The sequence below is a fragment of the Podarcis liolepis genome (assembly GCF_965112155.1).
Source record: "Podarcis liolepis genome assembly, chromosome: 6".
Classification (NCBI taxonomy): domain Eukaryota; kingdom Metazoa; phylum Chordata; class Lepidosauria; order Squamata; family Lacertidae; genus Podarcis; species Podarcis liolepis.
In genome coordinates this window covers 71,393,317-71,405,597 of record NC_139559.1, presented here as the reverse complement: position 1 = coordinate 71,405,597, position 12,281 = coordinate 71,393,317, and the positions used below count along the sequence as shown (strand labels likewise).

The window sequence follows — 12,281 nt, the reverse complement described above, 5'->3', positions numbered from 1 at the left end:
GACCAGGTGGAATGGCTCTGTCTTGCAGGCCCTGCGGAAAGATGTCAAGTCCCGCAGGGCCCTAGTCTCTTGTGATAGAGCGTTCCACCAAGTCGGGGCCAGTACTGAAAAGGCCCTGGCTCTAGTTGTGACCAATCTAACCACCTTGCGACTTGCAACCTCCAAGGTGTTGTCATTTGTGGACCTTAAGGTCCTCCGCGGGACCTACCAGGAGAGGCGGTCCCATAGGTACGTGGATCCTAGGCCGCATAGGGCTTTAAAGGTCAAAACCTTTAAAGGTCAGAACAAGAAGCAGGGGTGAAGCAGGGGTGCCATCTTGCCCTTCACCACAGGCAGCAAAACGTCTCTTGGGCCCACGCAGAAGAACCCACTGTGGCGTTCGTATGGAGCCCCCGGTCGTCTCACAGACTATTGACCCGTACACCACTAATCCGCTGCCACCAACCAGGTCCTCCCTGGTAAAATCACTTCAGTCTCAGTCAGGTTCTCAATTAATAAAGAAGAGTGTATTTTATTTCAGACACAAACAAACTTTTACGGCATTCCAAACGTTGTTGCTCTTTACTTTCTTAGTCTTGTTTTCCTCTCTCTATCTCTTCTACCTCCCCACACTCAAGAACCCACTGCCCTAACTGTCTCTCTATTACCAACTGCCTGCCAACTGCTTCTCCAACTGCCTTTCCCAACTAGCCAACCCACAAACCAACAACTCCCCACTGACTCCACCCCCCTGGGCAACTATTTCACCTCCAGCAATCTCTCATAGGTTAATCGCCACACCCACTGTCTCCCTGGTGTCACTGCATCTATCTGTGCTCACCTTGGATAGAAAACAAGGAAGCTTATCCAACTCTGTTGCTCTGCTAGCACATCAGACTGCTGTGAAAGAACTGTCCCATCTCTTCCTCTCTCCTGCAGCGCTCCATGCACCCTCAAAATCAACTCCAGACAGGGAAGGTTTTGAGGGTATGCAGGGAGAGGAGAGGAAGGGGAAGTCCCACTCTGTAAACAGAACACAGCACATGCAGCACTGGATACGACCCAAGGTTGCTGTGTTCCTGTATGCGTCTGATTGGTTGACTCCAGTGGGGCTTAGAAGATTGCTTAGTTGAGTGTCTCCACTGAATCCCACTCCAAAAGGGGGAAAGAGTAATTTCATGGGGCATTCTAGAGATAATTTGCTGATGACTGCAAGGCCAGATTAAGTACGCAAGGCCACCCATGGAGAGATTTCCTTTAAAGATGACAATATAATTCCCCTTTCTCTTGCAAAGTTTGAGATGAATTCCAAGAAAAATAAGGAGTGTAGGAACAAGGAGCTATTGAAACAGTATATTATGCTTCTGTGAAGAGTTTTTATGTTGAAATGTCTTCTTTTGATATTTTATTGAGCTCTACTTCTTGTGTCTCTATTTCTCAAGAGCAGAATGCTTGCATTAAGTCACAGATCCTGGGCGTAAAAAGAGCTATGGCAGCATTATTCGGCAAATGATGTCCATGAATAAACATTTGACAAAGACTTCTGCCAAGGCTAAAACCACTGGAAGACAGAAGTGTGCGTGTTATCTCGAGAGTCTCAGATCTTCAAAGAACATCTGGCTGTAAGAGAGCCACAACTGTTTCAACCCATCCTAAGCCTGTAGGAGAGGATGAAGTGTACATTCAGCTCATGAGGTAAACACAAAACATACCCTTGTAGATTATATTGTTGTATGGACACAGCAATTAGTTCACTGCATCCAACAAAGGAAGAGCTAAAATTAGACCATTAGCCACAGTGGTACCAAACCCTAGTGAACTCATTGGGGCTTAAACAAATTAGTTATGTTCCTGGCCACAGTAAATTATTCTCCTAAGCCTTTGTCTGAGGACAATGAGACCTTTCTCCCATATTCAATGTTAAAAATATCCTTCTTTATTTGCTTTCAGAGTTCATGCTTAGGAGCATGCATTCAGTCTACAGCAGTCCAGTGAGGAAGGAAGGCACACATAAGCCCTTTCCCCATAAGTGTGGGTGGGCTTCTCTTCAGATCTTTGCCCATTTAGCTTGGAGGTGAGAGGGGGGCTTCTATATGCATTTAGCTGATTGTACATGGAAGCCTCTCTATGACTGGGAATCCTTCTCAGAGTGGGCTCTTGATCTTAGGGACGGGCGATATTGTCCATTTCAGTTTCTTCTTCTTTCCAATCTTGAGTTCATCTCTCCACATTCCCATATCAGCTAGCTTAAAAGAAAAAAGTCCTCATGGAAACTGATCAGCAGTTGCATTTTTGCGTGCAATTTTTGCAGTGCAATGTTCACACCGAAAACCCAGGAGGAAATGCTCCGGTTTTTGAATGTTTTCTGGAAGCCGAACATCCGACATCGACATGGCTTCCGCTTGAGTGCAGGAATCTTCTGCAACCAACTGGAAGTCACAAGTTGGTCGTCGAACATTTCAGAAGCCAAATGGGCTTCCAGAACGGATTAGGTTCGACAATCAAGGTTTGACTGTACAGTGGTACCTCGGGTTACATACACTTCAGGTTACATGCGCTTCAGGTTACAGACTCCGCTAACCCAGAAATAGTACCTCGGGTTAAGAACTTTGCTTCAGGATGAGAACAGAAATCGGGCTCTGGCGGTGCGGCAGCAGCAGGAGGCCCCATTAGCTAAAGAGGTGCTTCAGGTTAAGAACAGTTTCAGGTTAAGAACGGGCCTCCGGAATGAATTAAGTTCTTAACCCAAGGTACCACTGTATGTTATTTCCACTAATATATGCATTTTATGCATGCTTTCCCCTAACGTGCACTTTTTTACACATTACTTGGCTCAAGAGCTGCATGGTGAAATTGGGAGAAACGCACATTTCAAAGGATGACTGGGCTTTGGCTCATGCGTTATTTCTGTAAGTACAAAGCTTACCGAAGCCACGCCCACTCACAGCAACTGGATTGGCCCAGGATTCAAATGTTCAGAAGGTGGGAAAGACCGCCAATCAGAGCGGCGGCCAGGGAATTCTCAGCTGATGGCTGCCTAGCCCCAGCATTGCTCCAGGGGGATCCGAGCTTGCCATGACGAGGCTGCAATAGCCGCCCACCCCGTGACTGGGAAAGCAGCCATTGTGTAACAGTGCAATCATATGCATGTTTCTGGAGAAGCAAGGCCCATTGAGCTGAATGGGACTGGCTCCTAGGTTAGTGAGTAAATGTAGGGTTGCAGCTTCAGACTTTCATCTGCTGCTGAAACAAAAGTGCCCTTCTAAAGCAACTAGATAAAAAATCTCGGATTGATGTGCTTCACTTTTTCCATTCCTACTAGTGTCTGGGTTTTGCTACTCTTTCTTTCTACACATTTTTCTTTTTTACGAACAAAACACCTATTATTATTATTATTATTATTATTATTATTATTATTATTATTATTACAAACATCAAAGGACAACACTGTCCCTAAGTCAGGCATAGGCAAACTCGGCCCTCCAGATGCTTTGAGACTACAATTCCCATCATCTCTAACCACTGGTCCTGTTAGCTAGGGATGATGGGAGTTGTAGTCCCAAAACATCTGGAGGGCCGGGTTTGCCTATGCCTGTCCTAAGTATTTGGCTGTGACTCCTGAAGACCTTCTCCCTACCCTGCTGGCCTGTGAGGGCAGGACCCTGACTGACTCCAGCTACAAAAGCTGCTGAACAGACCCTTCGGTTGGGATATTGTTTAGGGTGTTTCGTTGGTTGGGGGTTGCTGCTGTTATTGATATTATAATATTGTATCTTTATTTTAGATATGATTATGATTTATGTGGAAACCGTTCAATTTGGCTATGTATTTTTTGATACATTATTTATTGTTTATGGCTACTTTTGTTGTGTTGTAATTATGTATTTTTTCATGTTGTAAGCCATTTGGAGCATGGTTTGAACTATGGATAGGTGGCATACAAATAAAATTATGTATGTACTTTTCTGTGTATAAGATGAGGTTTTTTTTACTCTAAAACAATGTTAAAAATTGGGGGCGTCTTATACACAGGGCAGGCGTTTGGTTGCAGCTATGCGGGGCGGACGTTTGGTTGTCAGCGGCGATTGGGGGGGTGATTGGTGGCTGTTGGTGGCAAGCGGGCAGACGCTTGTGATTGGCAGCATCGGGTGAGTGATTTTCGGGGCATTCCTCTCTCTAAAAAAGCTCAACAAATCTGGGCAATCTTCCTCACAAAAAGTTCAACAACTTTGGCAACCCCCCCCCCCATTTTCTTAATTTGGAGTTCCCAAAAGTAGGGGCATCTTATACATGGGGGTGTCTTATACACAAAAAAATACAGTATGTATGTATGTAAGTATGTATGTACTGTGCTTTACTATTTCCCCTTCACTCCAAAACTGGGTCCTCTGAAAGGCTATTACAGTGGTATCTCTGGTTATGAACTTAATTCATTCCAGAGGTCCGTTCTTAACCTGAAACCGTTCTTAACCTGAGGTACCACTTTAGCTAATGGGACCTCCCGCTACCACTGTGCCACCACCTCGCGATTTCTGTTCTCATCCTGACGTAAAGTTCTTAACCTGAGGTACTACTTCCGGGTTAGCAGAGTCTATAACCCGAAGTGTTTGTAACCCAAGGTACCACTGTATTTAGAGAATAGTCAATCCAGAAGAAGGTGGACTCAGAAGGACTGAGAGGAAGTAAATGAAAGCTCAATCTGGCCATCTTCTCCCAAGACACCTAGTACTTCTACAGTGGAAGAGTGCAGTCACCTGCTAATATAGGAAGGGAGGGAGGGGGTACCAAGTTGTATCCATATCCCCAGACTGCCAGTTGGGATGAGTTAGAAATTAGACTTACATAATCCAAAAAGGAATCCAGGAAAAGAGAGGGAAACCTGGGACACCACCAGAAAATAAATTAAAGCCAAGTAGTTGTAATGAAATTCTACCCCAAAAAAGTGGTAGTTCACATACACAATATATTTATCTGTATGATTTCCATTCCCCCCCCCCCCGTGTGTTTAAATTGTGCAAGCCAAGATGAGGCTTTTACTGAAGAGAGGGATGAGGGAGACATTCTGGTTGGTTCACTATAGCTAACACACACATTTGAAACAATGCGGGAACCAAAACATGGAAAATTTGCACTTCTCTATATTTTGTGAGGCGTTTCTCCAACCAAAAAGTGTATACAAGTATATATGGACACAATACCATATAGGGTTGGGTCAGCATCGCTGGGGAGGGGGAATTGCCACATGCAGGGAAGAATAATGATTACAGACTAAGTACCTCACTTGAAACTTTATAGATTACTTAATATATTAACACGAATGGAAACCATAAGATTGTAGCTGTTGTATAAGGGATTATTATCTTGAAGGGAATGTAACTGAAATTATTAAGATTTTGGAAAGCAGAAAATAATAATAATAAAGAGGGAGCCATCAAATCTAGCTGTGAGGAGGCTACTTTAGCTATAATTTGGTATATTAATAATTGGTCTTTAATAATTGTATTAATTGGATAAAATTGGCATTGTTACAATGAGACTGTTATTGGAATGATATTGGAAAGTCAATAAAACTATTTATATTTAAAAAGGGTATACGAAAATGTTTCCTTTAGAATAATGTATGCATACATGAGTGAAAATAACATAAAAATGCATGATATATGGGAAAATTGGTGGCAAAAAAATGTAAATTAGGCAAAAGTGCATACAAAAATGTGTGAGTTAGGAGAAATGTCACTAAAATGCTCATGAATTTTCATGAGACCTTTTTTAAAAACTCACACACATACACTGATACTGACATGTGGTGAGCTAAAGACTGGTAATCAGAACTGAAGCAAAACTAAAATTGAGATTTGTCCATTCCAAACTGAAGGGCAAAGAAGTACCGATAAGTAAACAATCCACCAAATGGCTTGTTTCTCCTTGGTATTTAATTCTCTGTCGTCTATTGTGGCACAGCTTTTATAATACTGAAATATCAGAGCCCCAATAGGAACGCAACATCACAAAGCCTTTGAGACTAGTTAAAATTCTGTTACATCTTTTGATAAAGTCAGGATATCCATGCTTAGAGAGCACACTTAACATATCATGCAAATACCTGGACTTGCATATTGATATAAGCCTTAAAAGCAATGATAATTGCTCTGCTTTGCAGTGACAAATTGTAGTACAATTAGGGCCCAATCCACCTGAATGAAACACTTTTAGGTACCATCTATTTCAGCGAGAGGGATGTAAACACACACTTAACTTCAACACTTAAATCAACGAGAAGTGCCGAACTTTGGTTTCATGGTGCCCTCATTGGCTAGCCAAACTTCAACCTAAATTGCTTTCTAACCTCCAAGTACCTTGTCTTTGCTACTTATCATCAGCCAGATCATACTTGGGCTACAAACTTTGACATTCTGAAATAATTTTATTACTTTTACAATTTGGTAAGCATTAAAGTTCCAGCACAGCATGCCTGTTTCTACTTAGGAATATTTTTATCTCTCCTTTAACCAGAACTTTTCAACCTTTCTGTGATCTCTTTATAATTCCCTTTGGAATACATAATTGTGCTCGATCAATTTGTTAAAGGCTTTTGAAGTGTTAAAAAAGCTGCATTAAAATTATTTTCTTTCAGGTTTTATGTTAATGAATATAAGGTGCTATTCAAAGCAAAGTCAGTGTGTCAAGGGAACTTTAACTAAAGTTATTCATACATAAACTAAAAAAGGAAACATCTTTAGTGAAGGAAAATACATTTAATGAGTAAGTGCAGCACACAATTCCTCCTTTCAAAAATGTCAGTTCATATTGAACCTCCATTCTAGATATCTTACAATTACTTTGTCAACAGAAGGTAGAGTCGTGATGGATGATGCATTGGTTCTTGAAACCAAACTTTCTGGGAGTTACTTAGGCTGAAACTAAGTGCTTTTACATTCCAGTCTTATTGATGATAGTGGTTTTATATTTATCACCCTGTCATTTCAGTTGACTGTATCAGCCTCTTCAGTGCAGCAATATGGACACTAATGGAGGTGTGTCCTTAGTTTTCTAAAGGGTCACAGATTCATTCCACTAACACGTTCACAGCACAGTTATAAGCACTGGGGAAAACACGCTCCCCCCTCCCCCCATCTTAAACAGCAGTCTAAAGTTAATAAGGCATATTAGGAAGGAAAGACGCACAAAAACCCTTTCTTACTACTCCTTTCAGGAACACAAAATGGAAATTGAATAGTGACATCAATGGCTACCTCCAGAATTGGCAGCAATGTGCTTCTGAATTCCAATTGTTGGGCAGTGACAGCAATTGCTTGTGGGCTTCCTAATGTCATGTGGTTGCCCTCTGTGAGGAAGAGGATGCTACACTTGACAGGCCTTTGTCTGATACAGAAGGGCTGATCTTATGTTTTCATGTTCTTATGCCTCTTCTTGCTCCAATGTATACCACTAAATGTACTGTTCAGCATACCCTTCCAACATTTCTCTGGTGAAAATAGGGACATCCTATTCAGTAGTAGTAGTAGTAGTAGTAGTAGTAGTAGTAGTAGTACAGTGGTACCTCAGGTTAAGTACTTAATTCGTTCCAGAGGTCCGTACTTAACCTGAAACTGTTCTTAACCTGAAGCTAATGGGGCCTCCCGCTGCTGCCGCACCACCGGACCATGATTTCTGTTCTCATCCTGAAGCAAAGTTCTTAACCTGAAGCACTATTTCTGGGTTAGCGGAGTCTGTAACCTGAAGCATATGTAACCTGAAGCGTATGTAACCTGAAGTACCACTGTAGTAGTAATTTTTATTATAATATACCTGGCCCATCTGACTGGGTTGCCCCAGCCGCTCTGGATGGCTTCCAACATATATAAAAACATAATAAAACATTAAACATTTTTTTAAATAAAAAAGTTCCCTATACAGGGCTGCCTTCAAATGTCTTCTAATGGTTGCAAAGTTACTTATCTCCTTGGCTTGAGGATCACATAACCCATACCCTCCAACATTTCTCCGATGAAAATAGGGACATCCAAAGGAAAAGCAGGACATTCTAGGATCAAATCAGAAACCGGGGTGGCTTCTGTAAATCTGGGACTGTCCCTGGAAAATAGGGACACTCAGAGGGTCTGTTTCAGGCCTTCAGATGGTCTCTGGGCTGGATCCAGGCCTAGTCATGTTTAAAGGAGGTCCACTTACTTCCCATTGATTTTGGGAGGTTTCCTCTAAGCGACTAAGTCTGGATTGAACCCATAGATCAGCTCTAAGCTGGAGGCTTGTGAATCCAACTCACTGTGTTCTGGAAAAGCACATAGAACAGTCTAAGGAGAACAGTACACATGTTGAGGCTAGATCACATGTTTAAATGCTTCTGTATTTAAAAACTGAAGAACCAAAGATCCTTCTAGGAAGCTAGTGTGTCAGGTTGGTCTAGAACCTTTCTCCCTGCATGCTTTCATAGGATCAAAGGACCTTTGGTCTCTCCAGCTCAGTATTGTCTCCATGGAATGGCAGTGCCCCTCCAGGCTCTTTGGAGAAGGGATCTTTCTCAGCCCTACCTCCATACAAAACAGATGCTCTTTCACTGAGCTACAGCCCTTCCCACAGAGAGAGATTTGGATCACCCCGCACATATATTTGATTCTCCCACTCACATTGTGAAATAGCACAAGGCCATACACGAAAGATGCATGAGTTGAGTTTAAAAACAAAGAAACCCTGAAAATGGCTGTGGGGAGCTGGCAATTTCAGCAAAGAAATCGTGGCGGGGGCAGGGGAAGGAACAAGCTCCTTACTTATTTCTGCTCCTCTCCTTTGCCTGCTCCAAAGTGTCCACCTCTAATTGTTTTTCTCCCAATAGGGGGAAGGATACTTATCCCTATTTCCCACACCTCACCCCATGAATCACCTCACCCACATTTTGACTGGGAAAATAGCAAGAGAATGGAGCATCCCTTCTCTTTGATGTGCTTCCTTTTCTGACCGTAGTCTTTGATGCTGCCTTTTAGCTTAGAAAGAAGACAGTTTGTGCATATCTTGTCCATTATTTTTACTTGATCCACAGGTTGTCGCAGGAACACACAATTGCTGGCAATCTTGTTTTAGCCAATTCCTAAGAGGGGACTTGTCTCTTAGCAGCAGACCACTCTGCAACTAGCTATTTTCAAATCCCCTTTGCAAAATAATGTGTTCAACTGGTGTGAGGAAGGGTTCCAGGTGGGTTGTAACCTGTAGGTCTTAGCTGTGTGTGTGTGTGTGTGTTTTCTAAAACTCGCATTTGCCACAAAGTTTTTTCTAGACCAAGTTGAGTAATACATTCCTTTCCCATGCTACCTGACGAAGACTTCTGTGAAGGCTTCAAAGCCTGCCTGATGCTTTGCTCCTGGGATTTGGGCCAACAAATGCCATCACTTTTCCCCTTTCCCGTCTCACCCTCTGGGGCCATTGTGGCAGCGACTGTCTCTGGCCTCCCTCTGGCAGCGCTCCCTGTCTCTGCAGCCAAATGTGCTCCTTTCATCTTTCAGTAATATAATGGCACTGTTTTGCAACCTGCCCTGTAAATAGGTGGAATTCTACCAGGACCTTGGCTAGCCCAGGATCAGATTGCAACACTTATTTATAAGAAATTCTGTCAAGAATCAATAATAGTCTTGGGTCTCAAGTTCCTTCTTTAATAATACTTTGATATGATTTGTCACAAGCTAGCCCAGAGTCTCCACCAGATTTTATTACTTAGCTTGCAGCACAGTGTCTCATCTTTGAGTCATGAGATCAGCCATGGGGAGACCTTTAAAAAGCTATATTCTTTACTCTTTGGTTATTACAGAAAGTCTATATTACTCAATAATATCTTTTATAAGGTGTGCTGTCACATCTTCACATAGATGTTTAACCTCGATGTAGATATAGTGAATGCCCGGGGGCCATCCGAGTGACACGGACATTGTCTTTCATGATTGGATGCCAGATGTATCAACAATAATAATAACAACAACAACAAAAGTTAGGCCTTATTTTCGCAGCTTGGTATTTCTGACTGGGATTTCATACCAACTGTCAACAGCAACTAAGATTTTATTTAGAGTGCAAGGGTGTAACATTTTTATTACTTGGAAATATGTCAGGCTTCTCTACAAGTAATTTAGACTCATTTCCACTGCAATACTGCTTCCTTAGGTTGCTAGTGTATATCTCAATAAACAGAATTCTCCTTCGCCACTAGCATACTTTGGCTCCCCATATATATAAGAGCTCACTCCAGATCTATAATTCAAGTAGTTACGGCGGATGCCAGGACTGGCTCCAGGTTTGGTTTTCAGCGTTGTAGGCTGGAGATTGTTGACTTAAGGTACAATAATTCAGTTTTCGACTTAAGCTTCATGTGCCTTCGGAAAATATATAGATACATATAATTAGGGTAGTCTCAGCCTCGTTTGTTCAAGCGTTCCAAACCTTTTTCTTAAGCGAGAACTGATCTTTTTATAAATGCAGTAATTGCTTCTAGTACAATTAAAAGAATCACGATTTAGGTAATTTCTTACATCTTCGACATGAAGCAAATTACTGGAATACCACCTCGATTCCCTCCTCTTCTCTAATTTTGCCTTTATCCACTTTGTGCCCCCTCATAGGAACTGCTCACCTCTGTTCTCTCCCCTTCATCTCTCTGCCCTGACCATCAGAGATGATAGAAGAATCAGAGGAAAGCACAGTGTTTGTCCAAGGAGTTTTGTGCTGTGCTCAATGTTCAGGCACTATCTGTATATGGGAAGGTTTTAGAATCCATGCACAATCCCTGGAAACATGTAAGCTGGCATTATCCTAGAACACACTCACACTTATGCACATATTGTCTATTTCATCTTCACAGCTCAAAGGCTCTGTGATATTACAAGGCAAGATAAGAGACACCCCACCTCTGGAAAAACTGGTTGTGCCCACCAACACCCCTTCTAAACATCACATCCCTGATTTATCTCCTTGCAACAGCCACAGGAGGCAACCCCACCCACCTAACTTATGGGAAACGTCATAGCAAGCGGACTCTGGTAAGTAATGTCCTGTTTCCTGAGAGGAGAAAGGAAGAATTTGCACATAGAGGCTTGTAGGGAAAGACTACCTATGGCTGCCCTGATGCCTGCCAGATTTTTTGGTCTACAACTCCCATCATCCCCAGCATGATGTGACCGAGCTACCTGATGGGAGTTGTAGTTCAAAACATCTGGGGAGTACCAGATTAGTGAAGGCTGTATTAAGGAAAATTTCTAGACAGGGGAAAAGCAGATGAGAGAAGAAGATGCTACCTGCATAAAAAATAAGCCACGTACCGCTTATCTCTGGATATAGTGGAAACTCCTTTGAAGGTCCCCAAGAGATTCCCAGTTGCAGACTTCCTGGTCCAAATTGCAACCCAGCAATAAAAAGGATTGAGAGTAACTGAATAAACTCAGAATCCACAACTCTCTTTTTTTTATTGGTTCTTCATGGTTACATTATTACAAGGAAAGAGGAAGAACCATAGGGGGTTCCTTTCACCAGGGCAGCTGCCACAGTGAAGATTCATTTTGAACTGTTGGCCCAAATATTTCACAGGTGTAGCTCCTCTGCTTCCTTTATGGAGGCAGAGCCAGCACTAACCAGCACCAGACATCTGTACAAATAAACTTTCTCCATTGTACTACACCTTCCATCTTCAATGACCAATGGTCCTGCTGGCTGGAGCTGATGGGAGTTGGAACTGGAGAACAAGGAGGGGCACAAATTCCTTAGTCCTGCCTTAGCCCCTGATTCCTCAGATTATTCTGGGCTGGCCAAGAGATCTCCTTTCTTTTTTAGAACTAGTAATGAACTAGACTTCTCAGAGTCTGCACAGATGGTGGCTTCAGAGTCATGTCTGGATCAGCTTCTAACAACTTTCAGAGGTGTAGTATAAATTGGAGAGAGCTGCGAGTTTAAGGAAAGGAGGGCCAGGAGACTTAATCTGGAAAGGAATTTGTCCTCTCAGCAGAGCAAGCTACTTTATTTTTCCTAGTATAATGACATCTTGGTTTTTCTGTTTCAACTTGAGATGTACGAAGCTGACAATATGTGGGCAAAGGTAAAACATATTAGAAAACAGGGTTCTCTGCAAAGTAGATTTCCATTCAGCCCATGTCAAGGATGAACATATAAAGCAGAAATCTTAAATATCCATTTTGATTATCATGAAGGCTCTGTAGCCTGTATAGCTTTTGTGTGCATTTCTAGGATATGGGCCTTGGTACAAAAGTTCCATTTAAGAATATGATGTTATAGAAAAGATCTGTGGTATC

At 42.3% G+C, this 12,281-nt stretch overlaps 1 long non-coding RNA gene across 1 annotated transcript; it reads left to right on the top strand.

Moving 5' to 3' along the window:
* Positions 1–735: 735 nt before the first annotated feature.
* On the top strand, positions 736–10,953 carry LOC310709324. The gene is made up of 3 exons (XR_014527465.1): positions 736–1,107; positions 1,427–1,674; positions 10,841–10,953. It is a non-coding gene; the product is annotated as an uncharacterized lncRNA (long non-coding RNA).
* Positions 10,954–12,281: the final 1,328 nt, after the last annotated feature.